The 27,105-nt window shown below is 44.3% G+C and overlaps 1 protein-coding gene across 15 annotated transcripts in view; it reads left to right on the top strand.

Annotated features, from left to right (window-relative positions):
• Positions 1-5,475: 5,475 nt before the first annotated feature.
• NRCAM (neuronal cell adhesion molecule) overlaps positions 5,476-27,105 on the top strand; it is a 253,025-nt gene continuing 231,395 nt past the window's right edge. For all 15 annotated transcript variants that reach the window (XM_046670446.1, XM_046670455.1, XM_046670451.1 and 12 more), the window contains exon 1: positions 5,476-5,627. The gene's annotated coding sequence lies outside the window, so the exon portion shown is untranslated. The remainder of the gene's footprint in view (positions 5,628-27,105) is intronic.

Genomic DNA, 27,105 nt, shown 5'->3' with positions numbered 1-27,105 from the left:
TGTGGTCTCAAAGGAGGATGGGGTGGTGTGGGCTCCGGGGGGGCCAGAGCAGGGCTTTCTAGAGCACAAGGCTCAGGGCAGGGGGGTACTGGACTTGGTTGTGTCCTATGGCATTTAAAAATATTGGAAGACCTTAAAGTAAAATTTAAATCGAGGCTTAAAAGAAAATATAAAGGGAAGTACGATGTCAGTGTCTATTAACCTAACACCTTTTTTCTTCCTAAAAAAATTTAACAGAACACCAAATAAGAAAGCCTTTGAGTCAACTATTCATTTAGACCCCAGAGTATTGTATCTGAAGTCATTTCCTTTCTTTCCTCCACAGTGAATTCATCTTCATTGTACCTGTCATCTGTTCCCTCTTAAGCCAGAAATGAAGGGCGCATATCAAGAGTGTTTCTCAGCATCTCTGTTTTCCAGAGCGACAGTTCACCGTCCCTCATGACCCCATCTGCAGTGGCTAATTGCACATTGACCTTGGCTACTCTTCAGATTTCAGTCCATCAGCGGAACCTGTGTACATTCTTGTAGCTAGAACTATAGGAACAGATGGAGGAGTTGGCTAGAAGGAATGTGCTTATTATTACTGAAAATGTTCCTCCTTTTTCCAGCTTGGTTCCCCAAGCATGAGGGTGGGTTGAGCCAAGCAGAAGATCCTAGTGACTCACAAGCTTCCAGAGAAGAAATCCACATATGGCAACCACTAAGGTCACATTTTCCTCCAATTGCATGAGCATCACATTCTTTAAATAGGTGTAGGGATACTGTGTTGCTAAGCACCAGGCAAGGAATGGGTTGCAAATATCTGGTTTCTGTTTGACACGTGCCCAAGTGGCATGAGATGGGCATACAGAATTCTGTGGTTATGTGGCACATGGTGAGGAGAGGCATGAGAGAGCCATCGGTGGTTTGCATCTGTGGAAATTTCCCACTGCTCACTGGTCAGGCGATGTATGAAAGTCCACATCCTATTATTATTTATATATTATCTATAACTGCACATCCTATTCTTATACACGGTGGGCAGTAATCACCCACTATGAAGCTTCAAGAGGTGTGGCCCAGCGGAGTCTGTGGCTGGCATCCAGGAGGAGAAAGGAGCAGCTCTGGGTGGGCACAGTGGATGGCCAACCCAGGCTTGGCTGCAGGAGCTGTGTGTGACTCTGGGGTGTGGAACCAGGAGCTGCTGAGGTTAACCTTGGACAAGCCATACTGATGTCTCATTGTTTTCCACAAATGCTTCTTTACCCAGCACCATATCCACATCTTAGGACAACTACCATTTGGTGCATTTTCCCCTTTCCTGTCCAGAAAATAGATATGATTTGTGTGGTCAGATGCAAATTCAGAGTTCTGAAAAGCACCTAAACAACTGTATCGGTGATGCATTTAGCAGCTTAAAACCAGAAGCATTTATTATCTCCCAGTTTCTGTGGGTTGGGACACGAGGCACAGACGAGCTGGGTCCTCTGGCTCAGAGTCTCTCACAAGCCTGCGATCAGGGAGTCAGCCTGGGCTGGAGTCATCTCAAGACTCAACTGAGCAGCGGCCTGCTTCCAAGTGCCCTCAGATGACTGGGGCAGGACTCGACTCCTCACACGCTGTTGGACTTGAGGGCCTCAGTTCCTCACAGGCCATTGGCCAGAGGCTTCCCTCAGTTCCTTGCCACGTGGGCCTCTCCACAGGGCCGCTCACAACATGGCAGCTGGCTTCCCTCTGGGCTAGCAAGCGAAAGAGCAAGATGGCAAGAGAGAAGAGACCAGAGTCTTTTTGTAACTTAGTATCAGAAGTGGCATTCCGCTGCTCCTTCCATATTACATTCATTAGACGTGAGTCACTAGCTCCCGTCTACACTCAAGGGGAGGGGATTATACAAGGCGATGAATTCCAGGAGGGGGGGGTCACTGGGAGCCATCTTAGAAGCTTTTTGACAATATTGGGTTATTCTACTCTGTCAAATAGAAGGGCTTTAAAAATTACTAAATTCACCACAAGCCTGTCAGAAACCTAACGCATGTTGCCAGCCATTGAGTATTAAGACAATGATGACACTGGTATAAGCCACTCCTGTAGCAGACACCTTGTTATACTACTCTAGAAGATTTTTTAGAGCTCCACTCTTTCCTACCTAGAATTCAGCCAGCTTTCATCTGAGTTTTACTACAGGACTCAAAGAAATGCTCGTGGTTACCAGCAGAATCATAAAATGACAAGCTAAAAAGAATATTCACTCTCACCTAGCCCACCCTTTTCCTTCCACAGTGTGGAAACAGATGAGAGAGGAAATACCTTGCTCATGGACACACAGCTGGATACTTGTGTAGCTGGGTCCGTGTTGGGTTTTGTGAACTTAACATTGGTTTTAGGGCGGGATCAATTGCACTGCCTCCCCTGGGAGGCCTGACGCATGGATGGGGATTAAGAAAACTAGGATGGAAAATAGGGTGAGGGAAGAGAAAGAGAAACAGGACTGCAAGAGAAGGAACTGAGAAAGGCTAAAAACATGTTCCCCGCAGGTGCCACTGGAGGGCTCCGTGACTTTCCAATGTAGCTGCCTTAACGCGGTGACATTCTGATGCATCCATCAAAACAAATTTTTAGTGCACTGGCATTGAAAGGCAGCGGAGGGCAATGGTTAAGACTGGACTCTGGAGCCAGAATGCCCAGGCTTGAATCCAGGCTCTGCCACTAGCTGTGTGACCTCTGCAAGTTACTTACCCTCTCTTTCCAAAATGGGGATGATAATAGTATATACTGCACGGGATTGCCGTAGGATTAAATGAGTTAGGAAGTGTGAAGTGCTTATAGTAGTGCCGGGCACATGGGAAATTCTATTATTATCAAATGATGGAGAAAACAGACTTACGATATTCTCAGCTCTCACCTGGGTTTGAGGATGAAGTGAAGCTTGGGATAGAGGATAAGGCTGAGGGATGGAACAGGGGTGGCAGTTAAGGTAAGGCCGTGTGGGGTGCATATCACTGGCAATGTGCAGCCAGATCAGAATGCCTCACGCATCACCCGGCACATCAAACGGATAGTCCTTGAGCCCACTCCAGCTTCCTTCTAATCCATTTTCAGATTATTGCTCTTTCCCCTCCTGCTGCCTTCATCTCAGCTCCTCAGGCAGCAGCTGTTTGGTCCTGCCTGTTGCTCATCCTGTCGGGAGACTAATCCGAGCCATGCAGAGCTGCAGTGCAGTTGAACTAATAAGCTAGAAATTAAAGTGATATAATAACTTTATAATATTACAAGTATTATGTAGTATCAAAATAATTTAAGTTTTGGTAAGAAGGTGTCACTTGTCCCAGATTCCTTCATGTACGGATTCCTTCAACACCCCGAGTATCTCTGCCTTCTGGGCAGGCCCCAGCGTCAGGATTGCCCCTCCTCCTGGCTTCATGCGTCATGGCTGGGACCCCAAGAGAAAGAACAAGTCCAGGCAGAAGTTGGAGTCATTGTTTAAGGTTGGTCTTTAGGAGGTTGTAATACTGGGCGACACAGGCAGTGCTACTTCAGTGCCCAGGGGACAGATTGCTGCACAGAACTAGGGCAAGAACCGAGAGAGCTGAGTGTCATTTTCCCACCTCACAGGTTTGCCGTGTGGGGAAGGGATGTTGGCAGGTAATCCATCTCCCAGTGGCTGGGCTGACGGGGCACCCTTGGGGCGCCAAGGCAAAAGGCAGACGGACATGCAGGACAACCCCAGGACTCCCAGCAATTAGTGGGTGGAGGAGGGAACGGACGGGTCTGAAGTGCTTTATACAGGCAGTGAGAGTTGAGTTATGATGATTCTGTGGCTCCCTTTGTGTTGGGAAATGAAGTCACACAAAAATAAATAAGACAAATTGTCCTCAAAGAAGTGAAAGTTTGGGGAATCAGACATGCAAACAGATAATTAAAATGTGACAAGTACTGTTTCAAGAAAACACACACGGACTCAGGAAAGACTCAGGAAAGGGGAGGTAACAACTGAGCGAGGCTCTAAGGGACGAACAGGAGTTTGCCAGATGAAAAAGAGATGGAGGAATGTTCTAGACAGGAATCTCACATGCAGAGGCTTAGAGCTACGAAAATTCTTTTCGCTGGAGGGTGGAGAGGTAAGTTAGGGGCAGATGGTGAAGGAGGCAGGAGATCTGGAATTTATTTTATAGGCAAGAGAGAACTAGCCCAGATTTTTTTTTTTGGAAGGTAACTCAGAGGGAAATTTGGACAATTAATTGAGAGGTGAGAGGTACCCAGGTGGTGGGGTTAGGACCGGGGTCAGAAGAGTCATGGGACTGAGGAAATAACTTGTGCAAAGACCCAGCAGTGGCCAGAGATCATACTGTTTCAGGAACTGTGGTTTCAGAAACAGGAGGTTCTGTGTGGCTGGAGCACATCTGGGGTGGCAGGTGGAGGGGATGGCAGGAGGGGCAGACAGAAAAAAAAGGCTGCTCACTTGCACGCACCGTGCTGTGAGTTCAAGCGGCAAGCTCAAGTTGAAATTAGAGCAGAGCACAGGAGTTGTCAGGGCCTTGAAGGATAACCCTGTGCCCTTTTTATCCCTGAATCTCTGCCCTACCACAGGGCCTGGGGCCTGGGGGTGGGGAGAGGGGACGAGGGGCTCCAGAAATGTTTTTTGAGTTAAACTAGAGAAGTGAAGGAAACAAGCCTCCAGCAGAGCGGAGCGCGAGCAGGAGCCTGCGGTAAATGGTCAAATGGTCAATCAGGTGATACCCGGCGGTATGGGGTGGGGAGGAAGCTCTGGGAGACCAGGCTGCAGACGGGAACATATGACTCAGGACCTTGAGTGCCAGGCTAAGGATCTTGGCCACCCACTGGGATGCAGTGGGAGTGTGGGGGCTTCGAAGCCTGAACTATGCAGCCCGCAGTATGTTTGCTAAAACATTACACATTTAGAAGATCTTAACTCTTTTTACATTGCAAATAATTCTCCAGAAGAACCGATTCCTCCCGCGAATAGGCAGCCTCTACCTTTTGATGCAGTCTTCCTTTCTGAGGGCTGTGTGGAAAGACCAGTTGCAAAAGAAATTAAAAACAAAACAAAAAACCACCAATCTCAGCCATCGCAACGGGCGAGTTTCGAAGAAATTAAATGCTTTAAAAGAAGAAGAACGCAGACCTCCCACAGAACCCCAAGCCCATGAGAGTGGCATTGAAAAACCACCCATTTTCTGGAACATCTTTTGGAGTCGGATCGCAGCCACCCGCGTCCCCGGACCGCCCCCGCCCCCCGGCCCCCACCCCCCGGCCCCTACCCCGACAGCCGCCACCGCACGCGCTCGCAGGATGACGCGGGCTGGCGGCGGCGCGGCCGCGCAGGTGAGGGGCCACCGGTCCCCGAGGCGCCCATTCGCCGCCGCCGCAGGCCCGGGCGGGGCGGGGCGGGGGCCCCGGGGAGGGCGGGCTTGCGGGAGGACCAGGGCCGGCGCGCGGGAGGGCGGGGGCGCCGGCGGGCCAGCCCTGCCTGCTTGCCTGCCTGGGGCGCGGCGGCCGCGCGCCGCAGTCGAGCCTCGGCCGCGCGGGCGCAGGGACGGCGCGGGGACGGCGGGCCGCCGGAGGCTGCGGTGGCGCGGGAGCGGCGCCATCTGCGCTCGGGCTCTGGGCGGCCGCGGCTGCAGAACGTGAGTAGCTCGGCGCGCGGCTGCGGCGGGGACACCTCGGGGAGCGGGGACGGCGCGGGGCTGCTCTGGGGTCCTTGGCACGCCGGCTGGGTTCCGCACAGCGCCCTCCCGGCGGCCGGGCGAACCTGGTCGCCGGCCCCCTGCTTGCCCTCAGGCCCCCGATCGCAGCGCGGAGGGCACGGGCGCCGGGGAGGGCACCGCTCACATGCAGCGGCCCCCGGCGGGCGCCCATCCCCTCCTCCGCTCGGCGACCAACTTCAGCATCCGCGCCAGCGCCCCACGCTTTCCGGGCAGCCCCGCCTGGAGTCTCTGTGGGCAGGCGGGCCTGGAGAGGCTCCTAGGCCCGGCACTGCGGCTTCCCGGGCAGGGACCCCGAGGGCTGGGGGTCCCGCCACAGAGCCGGCGGGGCGAGGAGCGCAGGGAGCGGCCGGCGCGCTGGGCGGGTGCGCGTTCGGGGCCGGCGGATACATCTGGGCGTGGGCTTTGTTCCGATGCGCTCACACCTGCGCCGATCGCCGGAGTTTCGGGCCGAGCCGCCCTCCGCTCTCGCCGCCCTGGACATGGGGAATGGGGGGAACCAAAGAGACCGCGGAGGCAGCAGGGTTGGGGGCTTTCCCCGGGCTTTGTTGGCCCTACAGGTGCGGGCCTCGGGGGTCCAGGCGCCCCGCCCAGCGTCCGGGGGGCTGGGACTTGGGGCTGGCACGCCGGGGCTTGGGGCGGACTCTGAAGAGCCCCTTCCCTGCCCAGGCTCCCAATGGTGGGGTCTGGCCACAGCTTCCCCGGGGATGCTGTGTTGAGCCGGGAGTGCCTGCCGGCTCCGGAGCATCCATCTCACGGCGCGCGCCATCTGCGCCGCGCGGGTGGGCGCCGCAACGTGCTGGTCCCCCGCCGTTCGCCCGCTCGGCCATTCCCGGCCCGCGTCTGCCAGTGCGCAGAGTCGGAATCCCGGTGCGGGGTTCGAGTGAGCCAGGGAGTCGTCATTTCTCCCAGAGCGGTGTACCCCGGGGGCTGCTTCCCTTCCCTCCGGATCCCCTCCCCTCCCGCCCGGCTGTCGGGCCGCCGCCGCATCTCCTGTGCCCGGCGCGCCCGGGGGCCGCCCCTGCGCAGCGGCGGGCGCGGAGCGGGGGCGGCTCTTTCCCACCCGCCTCCTCCCTTTTCGCATCAGCTGCTCCAGCCGGAGGCGACATCCGGCGCGGAGCCGTCTCTCCTGGGAGGGGAGCGTCCTTTCCCTTGCCGATCCCGTAGGGTGCACGCGCCCACGTGCGCATCTGAGGGGCTGGGCTGTTTCTCGCTCGAGGATCTTGCAGGAAGAGTAGGAAGCGAGTGTAACGGGGCAGGAGGCCTTCGTTCTGCACCAGGAGCTCCCCCTGGGGCTGTCCTGGGAAGGAACACGGTAGTCACTGAACACAGACCTACAGAGGCGGCACTGCTTGGGTGGGACTGCTTTATGCTAACCGTGCCCTGTTATTAAAATATTGTAATAATAGCTCGCAAGTAAATGAGACCTTCCAGAAGTACTGAAATAGATTTAGACAACTAGATACCTTCTACGCAGCATTTTTTGAGAGCTTCAGATACTCCGGGCGCTGTGCGTGTTACACGTATCATCTCATTTAATGTCCGCGACACCCCCATTTAAAAAATTAGACGGAGACCTGCAGAGGTCAAGTAACTTCCCCAAGGCCACATAGCTAGGAAGTCGGGGAGCGAGGATTAGTTTTTTGCCCCTACGCGTTACCATCCAAGACTGAAAATGGGGCCTTTTGGGGCTTATCGTTCATTAGTTTAGGGGAAGCCTGAAACCACTGAGTGTTCAAAATTAGGGACATAAGCCCATGTAACTGACCCCTGCAGACCTCACAGGAGCCGGCAATATTGTAACTCAGCCAATTGTATTGTGAAATGGCCTTTTATTGCCGGTATTGCCCTTGAGTTCCTTTATGTGTTCCTTTATTCCTGTTAGCTTTTAGGTACGCGCCTGTTAACCTATAGTCCAACCAGTTACCGTCACTGGAGTGTCCTTAGTGACCAGAACCCCTGCGATGAGAGAGGCCAAGAGTTCCTGGAACATCACAATTTTTGAGAAAACTTTGTTTTTTTTTAAGAAAAGGCAAATGTTTCTGTTTCGGGCTTCCAGCTCTGAATCTCTTCTGTAGACTTTTTTTGACTGCAGAAGATTTACTCCTCAAATTGGATGTTGAATTTGAACGGGACCCGAGTACAAAATCTTAGGAAAGCGTTTGATATCCTAAATTCCTAGTGCATTTACAAAGATGCTGCGTGTTAACTGGTAGAAACAAGAATCAGCTGTTCCTGGAATAGCTTTTAGAATGATTGTAATTTACTGACCAGCTGGAAAAATGAATTCATTTTGCATTCTTAATCCTACTGACTCATGGTCTTCTTTCAGCCTGCTTTCTATTTTATTACAGGAAAGTTGCTAAACATTTCACATAATGCAGGAATATGAGAGCTGTAAGAGGACACTGTAGCGAAACTTCTGGGTTTCAGAATGAGTCCAGTGGGGCTCAGAGAGGTCGCCCATCCCTCTAATGCAGGGTCCGGATGAGGTCTTTGGACTGTAGGCTGGTGCCCTTACACCAGATCATTTTTGTTATGGCAACAGTGACAGTAAGTGAAAAGCAAGTCATCCTTGGAAATGGTACTTCCTGTGAGGGCGACATGACAATGACAAGAATAGTTGGGTGTGAGTGCTTCAGAAGCATGAGAGAGAGGGTACAGAGAATGTATACACCTGGACTGTAGAAAATTTTCTTATGAATCCATTCAAGTAATGCTTTCGTGTAGGTGCAGTTTTCCTTGTGTAATCGGTTGAATATGAATAGAATCTGCAGATATTATTTTGTGTATGTACAAAGGAGCCTTTTAATGGACCCCCACAGCAAGCTTTTCTGGTAAAGAGATTCTTTCATTCATTCATTCACTCATAAATATTTGCTGAGCACGTGCCCTACTGTTCCTGGCTGGGGATACAGGGGTGAGGAAAACAGAGTTCCTGCCCTCGGGGAGATTAATTCTCCTTTTATCATCTGTGGCTGCATACTTCCACACACACAGATTCTTTTTCACATATAAATGTCCAGCTTGATGAACTTGCCCAGACTGAATACACCAATGTAACTAGTTCTCAAATCAAGGAACAGAACACTGTGAACAGCTGAGAAAGCCCACTCGCGGCTCCCACAGTCGTTACTCGCCCCTAAGGTCACTGCCAAAAGCATGAGGCGTCCATGCTTTTCTCTTGATATTGTCGCCGCCATGAAATCGGAAGGCCTTTTCTTAGTCAGCTGGGTCTGCGAAACAAAGTACCATGGACTGGATGGCTTAAAGAACAGACGTTTATTTTCTTACAGTTCTGGAGTCTGGAAGTCCAAGGTCAGAGTGCCAGCATGGGCGGGTTCTGGTGAGAGCTCCCCTCTGGCTTGCACACAGATGGCCATCTTCTCTCTGTGGCGCATGTGGAGAGAGATCTCTCTCTCTTCCTCTTCTTAGAAGGCCACAGATCGTATAGGATTAGGACCCCACCCTTCCTGCCTCGTTTAACCTTAATTATCTCCTAAAAAAGCCCTATCTCCAGATACAGTCATATTGGGGATTAAGGCTTCAACATAGGAATTTGCGGGGAGGTGGGGTACACAATTCAGTCCACAGTAGTCCTGATTTGCTGCCTCCGTCAGAAAACTTTGGCGTTTCATTCCCATTTCCACCAAACAGTTTCCATCTAAGAAGCATGCTAATGGAAAGCAAATTTACCTAGAGTGTAGAGCTCCTACAGTATTCTTCTCTAGGAGATTCTGTGTTTGCATCCAAAGACTGCTGTAGGTCAGCCTTCAACTGCTGAGATGAGTGGCAAAGAGGAGGTGATTTGAAAATGATTGAAAATTACTAAATTCCTTTAGACGCACTTTCCCTTTTCTGTTTCATGCTTCTCCACCTGCATGAGCCCTGACCCTTCCTCCAGGTGAGGGCGGAGGAGCTGCTAGGGGTCTCCTAGCATTAGGGATGCTGGGGCAAGGATCCAGTGGCTTATTGTAATTTGTCCACCCTTTGTCCCTTTGTCCACCCAGGCAAATGAAAAGCCTCTTTAGTCTGAAAGAGCTTTATTGACATCGGAGACTGAGGTTTCTAAGAATAGGAAAATGCACCAAAATGAGCTGATGTTTATTTTCCCTATCAAAATGTGAAGGAGAGGGCTACATGAGGACAATATGGGAATGGCTCTGCCTCCAGTTTTAGCAACTATAAATTTTCAGTATCAGGTTGTCTTTAAATAGGGGAGCAAGTGCAATATATTTCTAGAAAATGTGATGTTTTTGCTAAGTCTTTTTTTTTTTTTTTTTGAGGAAGATTAGCCCTGAGCTAACTACTGCCAATCCTCCGCTTTTTGCTGAGGAAGCCTGGCCCTGAGCTAACATCCGTGCCCATCTTCCTCTACTTTATATGTGGGACGCCTACCACAGCATGGCTTGCCAAGTGGTGCCATGTCCGCATCCGGGATCTGAACCGGCGAACCCTGGGCCACCGAGAAGCGGAACGTGTGAACTTAACCGCTGTGCCGCCGGGCCGGCCCTGCTAAGTTTTTTTTTTTATTGTGGTAAAATGTATATAACATAAAATTTACCATTTTAACTCTTTTTAACTGTATAGTTTAAATACTTCACATGGTTGTGCAGCCATCACCACTGTCCTCTCCAGAACTTTTCTCATCTTCTCAAACTGAAACTCGATGCGTGTTAAGCAATAACTCCCCACCCCCCTCCCACCCTGACAAGGATCATTCTATTTTCTGTCTCTGTGAATTTGACTACCCCGAGTGCCTCATAGGAGTGGAATCCTACAGTATCTGTCCTTTGGTGACTGGCTTATTTCACTTAGCATCATGTCTTCAAGGTTCATCCATGTGTCAGAATTTCCTTCCTTTTTAAAGCTGAATAATATTCCATTGTATGTACATACGCATTTTGTTTTCATCGATTCATCTGTCAATGGGCATTTGGGCTGCTTCCACTTTTTGGCTATTGTGAATAATGCTGCAATGAACATGAGTGTACAGATATCTTTCTGAGTCGCTTCTTTCCACTCTTTAGGGTGTATACCCAAATGGGATTGCTGGATCATATGGTAATTCTATTTTCATTTTTTGAGGAATGACTACACTGTTTCCCGTAGCAGCTACACCATTTTACAGTCCCGCCAAGAGTGTACAAGGGTTCCAGTTTCTTCACTTCTTTGCCAGCACTTACTTCCTATTTTCTTGATCATAGCCATCCTAGAGGGTATAAAGAGCTATAGCTGTTACTTTTTAAAGTTATAAATTAATAGACTATATATTGTGAATAAATCATTCACAATATTTTCTAACTTATGGGTTTAACTTTTATTAGTAAGAAGATGTATGGTTTCTAACAAGTGTTAATTGACCCTATACTTTGTGCAGAGCTTGAAATAGATGCAGTGGAGTAGGTGTGTCTGTGTGTCATAGTGCAGGATAAGCCAGCATTGATGACATGCATTGATGTTATTTTTTTTAGTGTTGCATTAGGCCATATATATCTGTAGTGCGCTTGTCCTAAGTGATTTTGCTCTAAGGACACGTTAAATATTAGTATGCTTTTGTTTTGTTAAAAAAATGACGTTATTTTAACCCAGATCAAGAGCAAATCTGATATATAGGCATAGCCTATGCCGAATGTTTACGGATATGCTGGAGTTGTAAATTAAAGGTCTGCGTTGGGCACTCCTGCCCACGATTGCATCTTCAAAGATGACAGCATAAACCCTCACTACCCAATTATAATTGCTTAGCCGAGCTAATAAAAAAGATGTGGTGTCAACTTAATTGACCTATTTTTCTGGTTTACAAGATTGGAATTTCAAATTAGGAAAAGGTAATTTTTTAAAGTCTAATGGAGGGTTTCCCTTAAGTGACTAAATAACTAGTGAATCTAAGAAATGCCATGGTAAAGGGCACACTGATGCTGTTTTAGTGCACGTCCTATCCAAATGGCTTCTTCGGTTTAAAACCCGGAAGGACAAATCTTGTCTTCTGTGTTCTCTGATATTCTTCCATATTGCCCTGAACTTAAAGCGTTGCTCGCTTCACATGAGAATGAAAATGACAGATACCAGCAGACGAAAATGATCCTCTTAAAAATTCTTCTGATTAAAAGGTGATAGCAAGGGCTGGAAAGAATATTTTGAAGATGCATGTACTCATGTGTGTATGTAAATTTTATGATGAGCCTGGTACCTTGGTTCAAAATCCACTGTGACCAGAAAAATATATTCCCAAGGAAATCTGAGGGAATCGTGTAGGAGGTCTTCTACTGTGTAATATGCAATGAATTCGATTTATCTTTCTCAAGTGGGCTGAGAGCATTCAAAAAATTCAGTATATGTATTCAGTTTGTAGCGATCTTTTCTCCAAATTTCAACTTTAAAGCTAATTTCATGCTGCTTTTAGATGCCCGTGGCTTTGGGATGGTTTGATTCACAGAATACATTTTTGGCAAACATTACCAACTCGTATTAAACACCGTTAACAGATGCTCTCTCAAGAGAAAGGGAAAGCCAAAGTACTAATCTTCCATTAATTACGCCTTACAGTAAAACTGGATTGTCGACAGAGTTTCATCCTGGAGTCTTTTGGTCTTTGAGGAAGGGTGGCTTGCGAGCTAGCCTGCTGCTGTCTCCCAGAGCCTTGCGCAGCTTTTCAGGCCCTCACCTCAATAGGGAGCTGAAAGGACAGAGGAACAAAGGGGCCCTGTTTTGCCTGCCCCACTTGCTGGGCTGTTGTCTTGGCCCTTTTCACTGAAGGAGTGGGGGGAGCTGGGTCAGAGTTGAAGAACGCTGAAAAGGAATTCAAGCTTCATGTCGAAATTTGAATTATAGCTGCGGTGTGAGTGCCGAGTAGTAGATTAGTTGGAATTGAAATTTCTGAATCTGTGGAAGCTTAAGTGACAGATGGTGTTGGAACAACGTCCATAGAGCTGGATGGCGCACCCGAAATGTTGAGCACCCAGGCGAGGCCCTCGGTAAACAGCTAGTTAACTGACAAAAGTTTTAAAACTGTAGGAAGTGCATTTGGACGCTGTTCGCTGCATGAAGACGTTGGACTGTGTGAATTTAAGGGGAGGCCCCTGCGTCTGGTGTGCGTTCAGATGCACTTGTCTCCCCTAATTGCATTGCAAATATTCTCCTCTCTGTTCTGCTGCTTTCCCCTCTGGTATCCCATTGAATAAATACAGAAATGCTCCATCAGCCCCCCTTGTAAACTCTCATTATGGTGTTTTGGTATTGACCACAGATTGTTTTGATATGTGACAAGATAAATCTGTCCTCAATATTGACTAGGCGGTGTTTTTTCCTATATTTATGAAGAGTGATTTCCGCTCTCTGCTTCTGGTGGGAGTCCATCATTGTTAGACTTGCTATTGAAGTGTTTAATATGGTACATGGTTCCGCATTCAATTTAGCAGGCAGCATTGGATTTCAAACATTTCAGAAGGAGAAATTGGCTGTGTGTATCACTGGAATAATAAAACAGCTACTGGGAAGTCGCAGTTACTGAAATGAAAGTGAAGTAGAAAAGAATTTGGGGTAATTTGAGGTGGTTCCGGGTGTTCCATAAAACTACAGTTGGAAGAATTTTGCTTTGGCATCTTTGGCCAGTTAAATGACTTGGTGACATAGTCTTTTGTTCCTGATGTTAGTAGCGTGACAACTGAAAGCCATTTTTTAATATACATTTAATACATTCAAATGAATCCTTCCACTTTTAGGGAAATAACATTGACATGGCAGTAATATGAACAAAATAGTAAGGTAGAAATTCAGAGATAATACTGTAATATAAACAAAGGAGAGTTTACTTCAAAACTGATTGTATTAACATATCATGTGTTGTATTTTACATAAATCGTGATATGTATTTTATCTCACAAATTTTAAGGGACCTTGCATTTTGATAGTTGGAATAGGGTTTTTAAAACCCCATGGAAGTGTATGTTCCTAGTAGTAGTTGCCTTGATGCAAAATCATAGTGGGAGGTAAAATATCTCAAGGGTTTATTGCTGTGCTAGGACTTTGAGGGCACTCATTAGACAGCAGAGAGGGAATGAGTTCATGGCCAGATTCATTTGCTGGGACTGGGATTGGAAGAGTAGAGATCAGAGAGTGTGAAGAATTCAGATGGAGGGAAGGCTCAGGTGGGTAACGAGAGCTGTGACATACTGGAGAAGTGTCCTACGGCAGAAGGAGCAAGAAAAATTTAAATAATGAGGAGAGAGTAAAGAACAGAGTAATAACTTAAAATCTGAAAGAAGGAGAAAGGGAGGAGAATAAAAATGTTTGTGGTGATTGCTTGGCTAATGGAGAAATGAAGTGTCACGCTTCATTTCATAGCATCCAATACTAAATATTTTAAAGAGATTTCATTGTGGTGCTTTAGGTCATTGAGGTAATTTGACATCGTAAAACAGAAATAACTCACAAATCACTCTGCAAAAATGAGATATATAATATGTTTACGTTGAAAAGAAACGCGCTGATAAGAATTTACTGAGTCAAAGCTAAAGTTATTTCAGCTTAAGACAATTAAATCTTTACTTTGTCTCTCCTCTCCAGTTATTTTGTTCCTTTGCAGACAGATGGTTCCAGCTTAAGAAAGTTAGATATGTGAAAATGTGAACTTTCCAAACACATTTGGGGTGCTTATTCATGTTAAACAGGATTCTTTGCTTTGCACAATAATTATATGATGAGTGAACTCCTGTAATGTATCAAAGGTCAGTTCAAGAACAACTTTTCAGGATATCTAAGCAGATAGATTATTCTGTCTACTGAAAGAGCATGGCATAATAGATACCAAGGGAAACCCAAGCAAATAAGACTAAAGGAAAATCAGTAAAGAGGTGGACAGGTGGTAAGTGAAGAGAAATACCTCAACTGCATGAAAATATTTGATATTTGCCCTAGATAACATTGAGAGGCCAAGTCTCTCACGATAAAAGAAAGCAGATAATGAAATAGTCATCCAGCTAATCCAGACTTTTTTGGCCTTGTTCGTAATAGATAGATAATTCTGTCAGCTTTCCCCAGGATTCTGACTATGGAAACCCAGTCCTTCTTGTGTTCCAGTAGGAGCCTGAGCTGCATTTCTCATTAGGCATGGTGCTATGTGTGAAAGTCTCCTCATATTAGATGAATGAGTGAATGCAAGAATGAAGACTGAATATGAATATTGCAAAATGTCACGTGGATCTTTTGTTGGAGAAAACTGGGGAATTTTGTCCTCTGCCCTGGTTTGAAGACATAGCTGAAGTCTAGACCGTGGGAGATCAAACATTCATAATTTCATGCCTGGATTCTGTATGACTGTAATTTGCTTCCTGGTTCTAAATTAAGCAGTCGAGCAGGCAGGTGAAATCACTCAATCCAGAAGGGTACTATTTTTTAAATTGCTGCCGTGAGCTCTAAATGACATCTTTGTGACCCAAAAGAATTCCTTTGTAATTTTCTACCTTTGCTCACAACAGATGAGGAACTGAACTTTGTCCCCTTTTTGGGTTGTCATTAAGTATTACTATCTGTTGTTTTCTTTGTATTCCAAGATGTGAGTTGAGTTACAATGTGGCCTTTCCCAATGAGTTAGCGGGTTATAGTGATTGGGTTCAAAGCAGTGGTGCCATATTTGAGAGACACCTAGAGTAAAAATTTATGTGAAATTTTTGATTAAATTTTGAGAAGTACTGGGCTACTGTGCATAGACTAAGAAACCTCTGTATACTGTATGGCTTTGGAAAAGTTCCTTGAGTCCTTCTCTTCCTTTAGCTAGAAAATGAATGTGAAACGCACACATTTTCTCATCGTTCAACCCTCCCTCACGAGAGAATGTCACTGTGACGAATGGTGATAAAGATGAAGGTGCTGAGAGAAAGATGACATCAATCTATGTTCTGATTAGGTAGAATGCGCTTGCTATTTTTTCCACCATAATATTCTGCCAAATTTGCTTCAGAGATGTGTATGTATCATACATCCTTGGCAATAACTGTGTCTACTTGATTTTGAATGAACTTTTGAATGGTCTCGTGCTGCAATCTGAGAGATTGATACCCTTTTTGATGTTGCATGGTAGGACTGCTTTCAAAACACCAACTGAATTCTTAACTTTTGACAAATGATGATACATATGTGAAAGTCAGATTGAGTCAGTATGATAAAAAAGGGTGTCAATTCAGCGAATACTTTTCTTTCCAGTTGTATTCAATGTCAGTAATAGTCTTTAGAAATCTAATTGTTTTATTTCAAGCCATATCCTATTTATATTTTTAAAGAGGAAAATCAGTAATTTTTAGTGTCAGCCATGACTAACTAGCAACCCCACAAGTCAACAAAGCATGAAACCATTTTAACATATTAAATTCATTCAGCTTGCAAACTGCATGTGCTTAGAGGTCTGATACAGAGAGAAACACATGCAACGAGCTTTGTGAGCAGGTTTGTGTATAAATTATAGTTTGTATTTATTCTGTTCCTTTGCATCTGTTCTGTTCCTGTGCACCTCAGAGAAACGACAAGTACTTAAAAAATAGTAGCCACACAGCCACTATGGAAAACAGTATGGAGGTTCCTCAAAAAATTGAAAGTCAAACTACCCTATTATCTGGCAATCCCACATCTGGGTATATATCCAAAGAAAATGAAAATAGGATCTCGGAGAGATACTGCCCTCCCATGTGCATTGCAGCGTTTTTCACAATAGCCAAGATTTGGAAATAACCTGCGTCAATCAATGGCTGAATGAATAAAGAAAATGTGGTCTCTCTCTCTCTCTCTCTCTCTCTCTCTATAAAATGGAATATCATTCATCCATGAGAAAGAAGGAAATCCTGCCATTTGTGACAAGGGGGATCAACCTGGAGGGCATTGTGCTAAGTGAAATAAGCCAGACAGAGAAAGCCAAATGCTGCATGGTATCACTTATGTGTGAAATCTAAAAAACAAGTCAAACTCATAGAAACAGAGTAGAAAAGTGGTTGCCAGGGGCTGGAGGGTGGGGAAAATAGGGAGAGGTTGGTAAAAGGGTACAAACGTTCAGCTATCAGATGAATAAGGCCTGAGGATCTAATGTATAACTTTGGTGACTAAAGTTGATCGCACTGTATTGTGTAATTAAAATTTGCTAAGAGAGTAGAACTCAAATGTTCTGATTAAAAGAAAGGTAAATAGGTGAGATGGTGGATGTATTAACTAGAAGGGAGGAATCCTGTCGCAGTGTGCACATATATCAAATCGCCACGATGTACACTTAAATGTCTTACAATTTTATTTGTCAATTATACTTAGATAAAGTTGAAAAAATGCTAGTCATCATTGACCTGGGTATAGACATGGAGCTTTAGAAATGTGTTTTGGGTTGAATGGTGTTCCCCCAGATTCATAGGTGTCCCCACCCCTAGCACCTCAGAATATGACCTTATTTGGAGATAGTCTTTACAGTTATACTGAGATCATTAGAGCGGGCCCTAATTCAGTATGACTAGCATCTTTACAAAAAGAGGAAATTTGGAGACAGGCACAGTGGGAGAAAGCTGTGTGGAGTCTCGGTGTAGATGTCCCTGCTGCTCCCGGCCGTTCAGAAGCTATCTTTTGACTTGAAAAATGGGATGGTTGCTGACTCTTCCTCATGCTGAGGAAGCTGAAGGCTTGGATGCGCTGCCAGGCTGGTTCGGTGTGAACGCTGCTTCAGTGGGGCGGGCTGAAGGAGGACATTGTGGAGAATTTCGCCGCTAACTAAAATCAGGCAGCACCTGTGTCTCTTTCAAGAAGCGAGATTGCCAAGTGCTTTGAACCAACTTGAATATTAGTTTGAATGAACTGGAAACTCTAAAACTGTGTTAGCTGGTCCTTGATGACGTCTGCCCACGTGGTAGAACTGGCTTTCTTCATTTCCACCAGTGACAGCCTTGACTGTCTTAGTTGCTAAGTTCCTTCAGGGCAATGACCCTAACTATTAATGTCATGTGTACGGTTTTTACTGAGCTGCCACATGCAAAGGAGGGCCCGATTGTTTTAAATAATAACAGTGAGACGATTTGGTAGGAAGATTCTTGGGATGAGCACTGAAAACTTTACAACTCTGAGTTTGCGTGATTCATTCATTCCATTTTGATATGTAAACCGTTGGCCAATTTGAGGTCTCCTCCTGGTGGTAATGTTCTTCGCTTCCTACGGACTCCAGTTTATTTATGATCCTGTCAGGAGGGAAATGAAAACCCACCAGCATGCAGCAAGGAATCATTTGGAATCATGGCTGTTTTAATTGTGTGGGTTTAAAGCTTCCTTTGCCATGCAGGGCAGCGAGGTGCAAATTGATGGAGTGACGTGCCCAAGGCCCTGGACAGGAGCAGAGGACAGGCAGTGATTTGTTTCTGAAAATCCCTCTCTCCATGTAAGCTCTTTAGATCTTTTAAATATTTGCTTTGAAAGACAATTTTATGAAGATTATTTGAAAGATTTATGGGAACCATTGTAATGTTTGGTGTTGACCAAAGATTATTTGCAAATGTACTAATATAGGGCCAGCAGTGCCAGTTAGGATAAATTACCAGCTTTAGATCTATCTTATTCTTTTGGATTCTTAGCCTACGTTTTGTTCTATTAAGCTCACATCTTAAAATTTTAGGTGCAAGACCACACTCTCCTTATTGCATACTCTTGACAAGCAGAATACATCTGGGGAAAGCAGTTACCGCCAAGGAAAATGGAAATGGGCTCTGCTCTGGTCATGGTCTAAGCATGATTTCAGCCCTTCCCACTCCTTCTCTAATCTCCTCTGCACAGTTAGGAGTGGGGCCAGTGATGAATATGCATGTGTCACACACCTGTGACCAAGAGATCCTCCATCAAGGACTGGCAGAGTATCAGTTACTTGAAATGGATGGCTCGCGGCAGCTGCTGTCTGTGCCCCACCGGGCGCCCTGCCCTGCACCGACAGCTGCACAGCACGTCCTGCCATCACACCACCTCGGCCACCTCCATCAAAAAGAGGGTCTAGCCCACTGATCCCAAGGCATTACTTCTTGGGCGGTCTGCTCCTGATCCGTGTAAAGATGTCTCTCTGAATTTTAGGAAATGACATCACAATGATTTTACAATTTTTTACTATTAATAAATAACAATAATCCATGACAGTTATTGGTTGCTTAACTATATGGAGAATGTTACATGGAGTGTCTCATTGAATCTTCACAATAACCCTTTATGTCAGAGGCCAGCACATTTTTTCTCTAAACAGCCAGATAGTAAATATTTTATTTTATTTTTTTCCTTTTTCTCCCCAAAGCCCCCCAGGACATAGTTGTATATTCTTAGTTGTGGGTCCTTCTAGTTGTGGCATGTGGGATGCCACCTCAGCAAGCCTTGACGAGCAGTGCCATGTCCGCACCCAGGATTCGAACCGCTGAAACCCTGAGCCGCAGCAGCGGAGCACGCGAACTTAGCCACTCAGCCATGGGGCCGGCCCCCAGATAGTAAATATTTTAGACTTTGTAGGTCATGCAGTCTCTCCCCCAAAAAGTCACAGATAAAAGGTAAATGAATGGGCATTTCCATGTTCTCATAAAGCTTTCTTTACAAAAATAGGTAGTGTGCCAGATTTGCCCGTGGGTCATAGTTTGCCAATCCATTTTATGTTGTTTTGCCCATTTTATAGATGAGGAAACTGAGGCTTAGGGAGTTTAACTAATGGGTCAAAATAGCGCAGCTGTTAAGTTGTAGAACTGGGATTCTAACCCAAGGAGGCTGACCCTATCCTGTAGTCTTAACTCCTATGAGCTACTATGTTATCCTGCTGTGAGCAGGGACAAGGAATGGAATTGTGGTTGCCACATGTTGTGAGTTACAGATTAGGACCCAAACTTCTAAGAGAAACTTTCATTTGTCTTAGAAACGTTGTGTAGGGAAGAATATCAGTCCATGTCCTGAAGATGCTATTTAGGTAAATGTAGATGGTCTAATCTATAGCACCTTCAAGCGATGGCCCTGCATCCTTGAATAACTGAATAAAGCTTTTAAGATTCTCCAGATGATCTGATATTGTGGCCAAATTCAAGATGGCAGAAGGCAAATTACTCTACTTTTTAAAAATATGTAAATTATTAGTTTTTAAAATGTGCTTATACGTTGGTGGTCCTTGTGTTATACAGTAAGATAACTTTGGCATATTCACAAGAAAGATTTTCATTTTCATAAAAAACAAATTAAGCAGAAGAGTTTGTTCTGTGTTTAATACAAAACCCTTGAACGAGAATTCTAAGCAGTTTTTATCATCTGGGATGGACAGCTCCTTTTGTGTTTTATTTCCATGGTAACAGTTAAGTTGACTCAAGAACAACAAGCCTACAAGATAACCATCTAGTTGACATTGTTGGGCATCCCCTTAGGGAATTTGTAATGCTTCACGGTGTCCAGATAGCACCTGAAGTAGTATTACACAGGCTTGCTGTGTTTTTTATACAGCAAGCTCTTATTTAAAGGCGAGGGTTCTCAGAATAGACTGAAGCTAGGAAACATTTTGCTTCAGGCAGCAGTTGAGCGCACGCAAAATGCTGTGAGCAGCCAAACTTCAAAGACGTCCCTGGGACACCACAAAGAGCTTGAACCCACAGTTCCTGACGTCCCGTCCTGGTGAATGACGTTTGAGGAAATATGCAGCTGGCAAAATGGAGGCTTCATGTGACTAAGCATTGTTGCTTGTACTTTGTTTGAGGGAAGCTCAAAATGGAGCCACTCCCTGGTGGAGAAATCAGAGAGTGGAAACTCTTCTTCGGAGGTAACCCTACTCTCTTTGGAAATCTGAAGGCTTTGAATTTAAGTGAGCCTCCATTCATTACTAAGAAAGCTGATGGAAGAGCAAAACCCAACTAGTGGAAAAGTTGACCGCTGTGTTCGCGTGAAGTGGTTTCTGTGAATTAATTGGTGTAACAAATTATAAAGGACATGGTTGATAAATGTAGGAAAAAAATTCTGTGTTGAATCATTTCCTCGAAAAGATAGTCCTAGGCTTAGTTCATTTAATGAAAAAAAAAAATGTAGCCCAAACAAAAAATGGAATTATGGTACTGTGAACAACTTTTTGTTTTTCGTGGCATTTTTTTTTTACAGCTGTATTGAGGTATAATTTACATATCATAAAACCTACCCTTGGTAAGTGTACAATTCAGTGATTTTTTTGTTGTTGTGTTGAAGTACACTGAATTGTACACTTTTAAATGGTTAAGTGCTAAATTTTATGTTATATGTATTTTACCACAATTTAAAAAAAATTTTATTGAAGTCATAATAGTTTATAACTTTGTGAAATTTCAGTTGTATGTTATTATTTGACAGTTACCATATAAACTTGCCCCTTTACCTCTTATACCCAAACCCCAACCCCCTTCCCCTCTGGTAACTACCAATCTGTTCTCTTTGTCCATATGTTAATCTTCCACATATGAGTGAAATCACACGGTGTTTGTCTTTCTCTGTCTGGCTTATTTCACTTAACACAATACACTTAAGGACCATCCACATTGTTGCAAATGGGATGATTTTGTCTTTTTTATGACTGAGTAGTATTCCGTTGTATATATACCACGTCTTCTTTATCCAATCATCAATCAGTGGGTACTTGGGTTGCTTCTACTTCTTGGCTATTGTGAATAATGCTGCAGTGAACGTAGGGGTGCATAAGTCTCTTGAATTGTTGACTTCAAGTTCTTTGGGTAAATACCCAGTAGTAGGATAGCTGGGTCGTGTGGTAATTCTATTTTTAATTTTTTGAGAAATCTCTCCACTGTTTTCCATAGTGGCTGCACCAGTTTGCATTCCCACCAGCAGCGTATGAGGGTTTCCTTTTCTCCACATCCTCTCCAACATTTGTTATTTTTTGTCTTGGTGATTATAACCATTCTAACGGATGTAAGGTGATATCTCAGTGTAGTTTTGATTTGGCTTTCCCTAATGATTAGTGATGTTGAGCATCTTTTCCTGTGCCTCTTGGCCATCTGTATATCTGCTTTGGAAAAATGTCTGTTCAGATCCTCTGCCCATTTTTTGATCAGGTTTTTAGTTTTCTCGTTGTTGAGTTGTGTGAGTTCTTTATATATTTTGGAGATTAATTCCTTGTCAGATATATGATTTGCAAATATTTTTGCCCAGTTGGGGGTTGTCTTTTTGTTTTGTTCCTAGTTTTCTTTGCCTTGCAGAAGCTCTTTAGTCTGATGAAGTCCCACTTGTTTATTTTTTCTTTTGTTTCCCTTGCCTGAGTAGACATGGTATTCAAAAAGATCCTTCTAAAGCCAATGTCAATGAGTGTACTGCCTATGTTTCCTTCTAGTTTTATTGTTTCAGGTCTTACCTTCAAGTCTTTGATCCATTTTGAATTAATTTTTGTGTATGGCAAAAGCTAATGGTCTGCTTTCATTGTTTTGCATGTGGCTGTCCAGTTTTCCCAACACCGTTTAATTAATTAATTTATTTTATTTGTTTTTTGAGGAAGATTAGTCCTGAGTTAACATCTGCCTCTAATCCTCCTCTTTTTGCTGAGGAAGATTGGCCCTGAGCTAACATCCATGCCCATCTTCCTCTATTTCACATGTGAGATGCCTGCTACAGCGTGGCTTGAGAAGTGGTGTGTAGGTCCATACCCGGGATCCAAATCAGCGAACCCTGGGCCACCAAAACAAAATGTGTGAACTTAACCACTGTGTTACCAGGCTGGTCCCCCAACACCATTTAATGAAGAGACTTTCCTTTCTCCGTTGTATGTTCTTAGCTCCTTTCTCAAAGATTAGCTGTCTATAGATGGGTGGTTTTATTTCTGGGCTTTCAATTCTGTTCCATTGATCTGTGTGTCTGTTTTTGTACCAGTAGTGAGCTGTTTTGATTACTATAGTGTTGTAGTATATTTTGAAGTCAGAGATTGTGATGCCTCCAGCTTTGTTCTTTTTCTCAGGATTGCTGTAGCAATTCAAGGTCTTTTGTTGCCCCATATGAGTTTTAGGATTCTTTGTTCTATTTCCATGAAGAATGTCCTTGGGATTCTGATTGGGATTGCATTGAATCTGAGATTGCTTTAGGTAGTATGGACATTTTAACTATATTTATCTTTCCAATCCATGTGCATGGAATATCTTTGCATTTCTTTATGTCATCATCAATTTCTTTCAATAATGTCTTATAGTTTTCATTGTATAGGTCTTTCACCTTGGTTAAATTTATCCCTAGATATTTTATTCTTTTTGTTGCTATTGTAAATGAGATTATGTTCTTGAGTTCTCTTTCTGTTAGTTCATTATTAGAGTATAGAAATGCAACTGACTTTTGTAAGTTGATTTTGTACCCTGCAACTTTGCTGTAGTTGTTGATTATTTCTAGTTTTCCAGTGGATTCTTTGGGGTTTTCTATATATAAAATCATGTTGTCTGCAAACAGTGAGAGTTTCACTTCTTCATTGCCCATTTGGATTCCTTTTACTTCTTTTTCTTGCCTAATTCCTCTGGCCAAAACCTCCAGTAGTATGTTGAAGGAGAGTGTTGAGAGTGGGCACCCTTGTCTTGTTTCTGTTCTCAGAGGGATGGCTTTCAGTTTCTCCCCGTTGAGTATAATGTTGACTATGGGTTTGTCATATGTGGCCTTTATTATGCTGAGGTACTTTCCTCTATGCCCATTTTATTGAGGTGTGTTATCGCAAGTGGATGTTGGATCTTGTCAAATGCTTTCTCTGCATCTATTGAGATTATCGTGTGATTTTTATTCCTCATTTTGTCAATGTGGTGTATCACATTGATTGATTGGTGGATGTTGAACAATCCCTGTGTCCCTGGTATAAATCCCACTTGATCATGGTGTATAATCCTTTTAGTGTATTGCTGTATTCGGTTTGCCAATATTTTGTTGAGGACTTTTGCATCTATGTTCATCAGTGATAGTGGCCTGTAATTTTCCTTCTTCATGTTGTCCTTGTGTGGCTTTGGGATCAGGGTGACGTTGGCCTTGTAAAATGTGTTAGGAAGTGTTCTGTCTTCTTCAACTTTTTGATATAGTTTGAGAAGCATAGAGAGTATATCTTCTTTGAATGTTTGGTAGAATTTGCCAGAGAAGCCATCTGGTCCTGGACTCATATTTTTTGGGAGATTTTTCATTACTGTTTCAATCTCTTTACTTGTGATTGATCTTTTCAGATTCTCTATTTCTTAATTCAGTTATGGGAGGTTGTAAGAGTCCAAGAATTTATCCATTTCTTCTAGGTTGTCCCAATTTGGTGGCATATAGTTTTTCATAGTATTCTCTTATAATCTGCTATATTTCTGTGGTATCCATTGTAATTTCTCCTTTTTCATTTCTAATTTTATTTATTTGAGGCTTCTCTTTTTTTTTCTTAGGGAGTCTGGCTAAGAGCTTGTCAATTTTATTTATCTTCTCGAAGGACCAGCTCTTTGTTTCATTGATTCTTTCTACTGTTTTTGTTTGTTTGTTTCAATTTCATTTACTTCTGCTTTATATTATTTCCCTCCTTCTGCTGACTTTGGGTTTTGTTTTCTCTTCTTTTTCTAATTCTGTAAGGTGTAGTCTAAGATTGCTTACTTGCGATTTTTCTTGTTTGTTAAGTTGGGTGTGTATTGCTATGAATTTCCCTCTTAGGACCACTTTTACTGCATCCCACGTGAGTTGGTATGAGTCTCTTCCCCCAGCTTTTACATTTTGCTGCACTCGTTTATGTCTACCATGTGGATGTGCAAGCTCCATTAGCCATGAGTGTGTGGGTATTTGGGGACCCTCTGGTCTCTGTTATGCATTTGCAGAGACCTCATCAACCCTGTATATGTGAAGAGCTTTTCTAGCCCCCCATGTCTGATTCACCTGCTGAATTCCCTGTTAACTGCCCAGTTAACCCACCAGTTCTTTGTTTGCGCTAAACAAAGTTTCAGTCTCAGGCTAGCCAAACTGTTAGCACACCTGTTTGCTTTCCAGTAACACCTTCCAGTTTAACTGTGAGCGCTCCAATCAAGTGAGCCCACTCTGGCGGGTGCAGCGAAGCTGCTGATTTCACAATCTTTCCTTCCGTGGTTGAATGAATTACCACAATGACAGAGCCAGGGTGGGAAGGGCTGGAAGCAGATCCAGACAACAACACCGTCACAGACTCACTGTTTTGACCCTGAGTTCAGTAAGTTGTCAGGAATAAATGCTCAGGCTGTTGTACGCCTTTGGTCGATTTCCAGAGCACTGAGATAGTTGTGATTTTTTGCCACTTTTGTCCAGTTTTATAGTTGCTTTTTGGGGAGAAAATTTGTCAGCCTCCTCACTGTCCTCATCATAACTGTTTGTTTGTTTTTTGAAGTCTCATTCATCAGAGTGAATGGACCCAGGAATAAATTTCAGATATTTACATGGTCCTGTTATTTGAAGGGTAGATTTGTTTCTAAAATGCACTTTTATAGGCATGGTAGCTATGGAATGGTGATAAAAAGAGTTTAACGTAGATAGACCTTGGTTCAAGGCCATCTTTTATGCTTGCTACGACTTGTATAACCTCAGACTAGTTGTTTAACTTCTAGCAGCCTCAGTTTCTCCATTAGGAAAATAGGGATTATAATACCTACCTTATATTGTGGTTGTGAGGATTAATTGAGATAATTAAAAATACTTAGGACAGGGATTAATACACAGGTAAAAGCCCAATAAGTACCAGTCCATCTCGTATAGTGTTGACAAGTGATTAACATTGACTTGTATAGATATTTTTCTTTTAAAGGATGAGACTCTGGCACCTATCTTCTACAATTAGAAAATTAGACTGTTAGAAGAAAGGTTAAGGGAATTGGAACTGAGTCACCAGAAGAGCAGAAAGCAGGGAGAGACTTAAGCTTATGTTAAAGGATATTGAAATGTATAGAAGATACATAGAAATGTGTAGAAATACTGATGAGACGGACATTAGATTGTAAAGAGAAACAGAGAATCTATACAAAGAAGAGAGATCAGTAACAAATCTCTGCCAACAGGTCTTTAGGTCCACCTAGTATGGAGGGCACTGGCAACAAGGACTGTCTTCCATCTTTGTCTCCTCAGAACTGCCTTGCCCAGTTCTGTGCTCGTGGCAGGAGCACCCTGGGAGGCAGCTCCAGCTCTGCACCTTCCTTCTGCCTTCCTTATGCATTTTTTTCAGTCTGGAATGGATCTCTGGGTGTAAGCTCTCAATAAAATTCTCACCCATGTTGACCGCCACGTGAGCCCCAAGGATGAAGAGTGACGCTATATTCAGAGGCCAGTCCTGTCAACTTCCTGGCTTCTTTCCCCACAGGGAAAGAAGGAATCATTTATCAATTTTAGTGTGACCATGGGAGTACTGACACTTAGATGCAGGAAAGATGTCCAGTGAAGCACCTCACTTTAGTGGTAAGAACTAAGGCCCAGAGAGGGCACGTAACTTGCCTGAGGTCATAGAGTAATTAGGGGGCAGAGCCAGCGTTCAGGCAGGTCATTTGCCATAGGATCAGCCTAACTGCTTGGACCTTCACAGTACTTATCAGCTGGTCTAAATACTGACGATCGGTCTGCAGAATGATGACTTCAAAACTCCCTAAGATCTTTGCTCTCCAACAAAGAGCACAGTCAGAGGAGGATGCTTATTCGTTCAGGAAAGCGGACTAACGAATTATAGAAGGATTTTCAACAAAGATTGGAACAAAAAGCTTTTCAGATAATTAAAACTAAATAAACCGTCTCGTTCCCTGGATAGTCTAATTTAGAAGAGAATTATAGTGTCTCCGACACACTGACTAGACAGTCAATAAACACGATTGAATGAGGTTGCTCAGATGCCAATGCGATGAAACCTCCCAGCAACTGAGTGTGGATTAGAACAGCAGGTCAAGGATCCAGTGCCAACATATAACTACCCATCTAGCCCTCCCCCAAATGATAAATAACATTGAACTTAGCAGTTATCCCATTTCCTGAGCCGTCTATTATAGTTCTAAAGCCCAGGAAATAGCATATGTAGACAACTAGTGGATATCAAAAATCCTCCCTAAACACTATGGCTCTTAGGCTCAGTCAGCCAGCACTCCTGCTCTGCTCCCAGGGTGAGTGGGCTCTGCTCTACTGCTCTTTGAGTCTGTCTGTTCCACAAGAGATGAGGGATCCAATGGCCAAGTGGGTGTCTACTTTGCTTCTCAAACTTGACTACGCACCTGAATCACTTGGAATCTTATGAAAACCCTTCAGATTCAGTAGGTCTACGGTAGGACCTGAGATTCTGCGTTTCTAATAAGCTTCCAGATAACGACAATGCTGCTGGTCCCCAGGCTACACTTTGGGGAGCAAGGTTATGGACCTTGCTCCAGGTACCAGAGACCCTAGGATTTCCTATCCAATGAGCTAGAGCCTATATCCAAGACCTGTA

Source organism: Equus quagga, chromosome 8, assembly GCF_021613505.1.
Source record: "Equus quagga isolate Etosha38 chromosome 8, UCLA_HA_Equagga_1.0, whole genome shotgun sequence".
NCBI lineage: Eukaryota > Metazoa > Chordata > Mammalia > Perissodactyla > Equidae > Equus > Equus quagga.
Note: the sequence above shows the minus strand (reverse complement) of the source record. Positions and strands in the feature narration are given on the sequence as shown.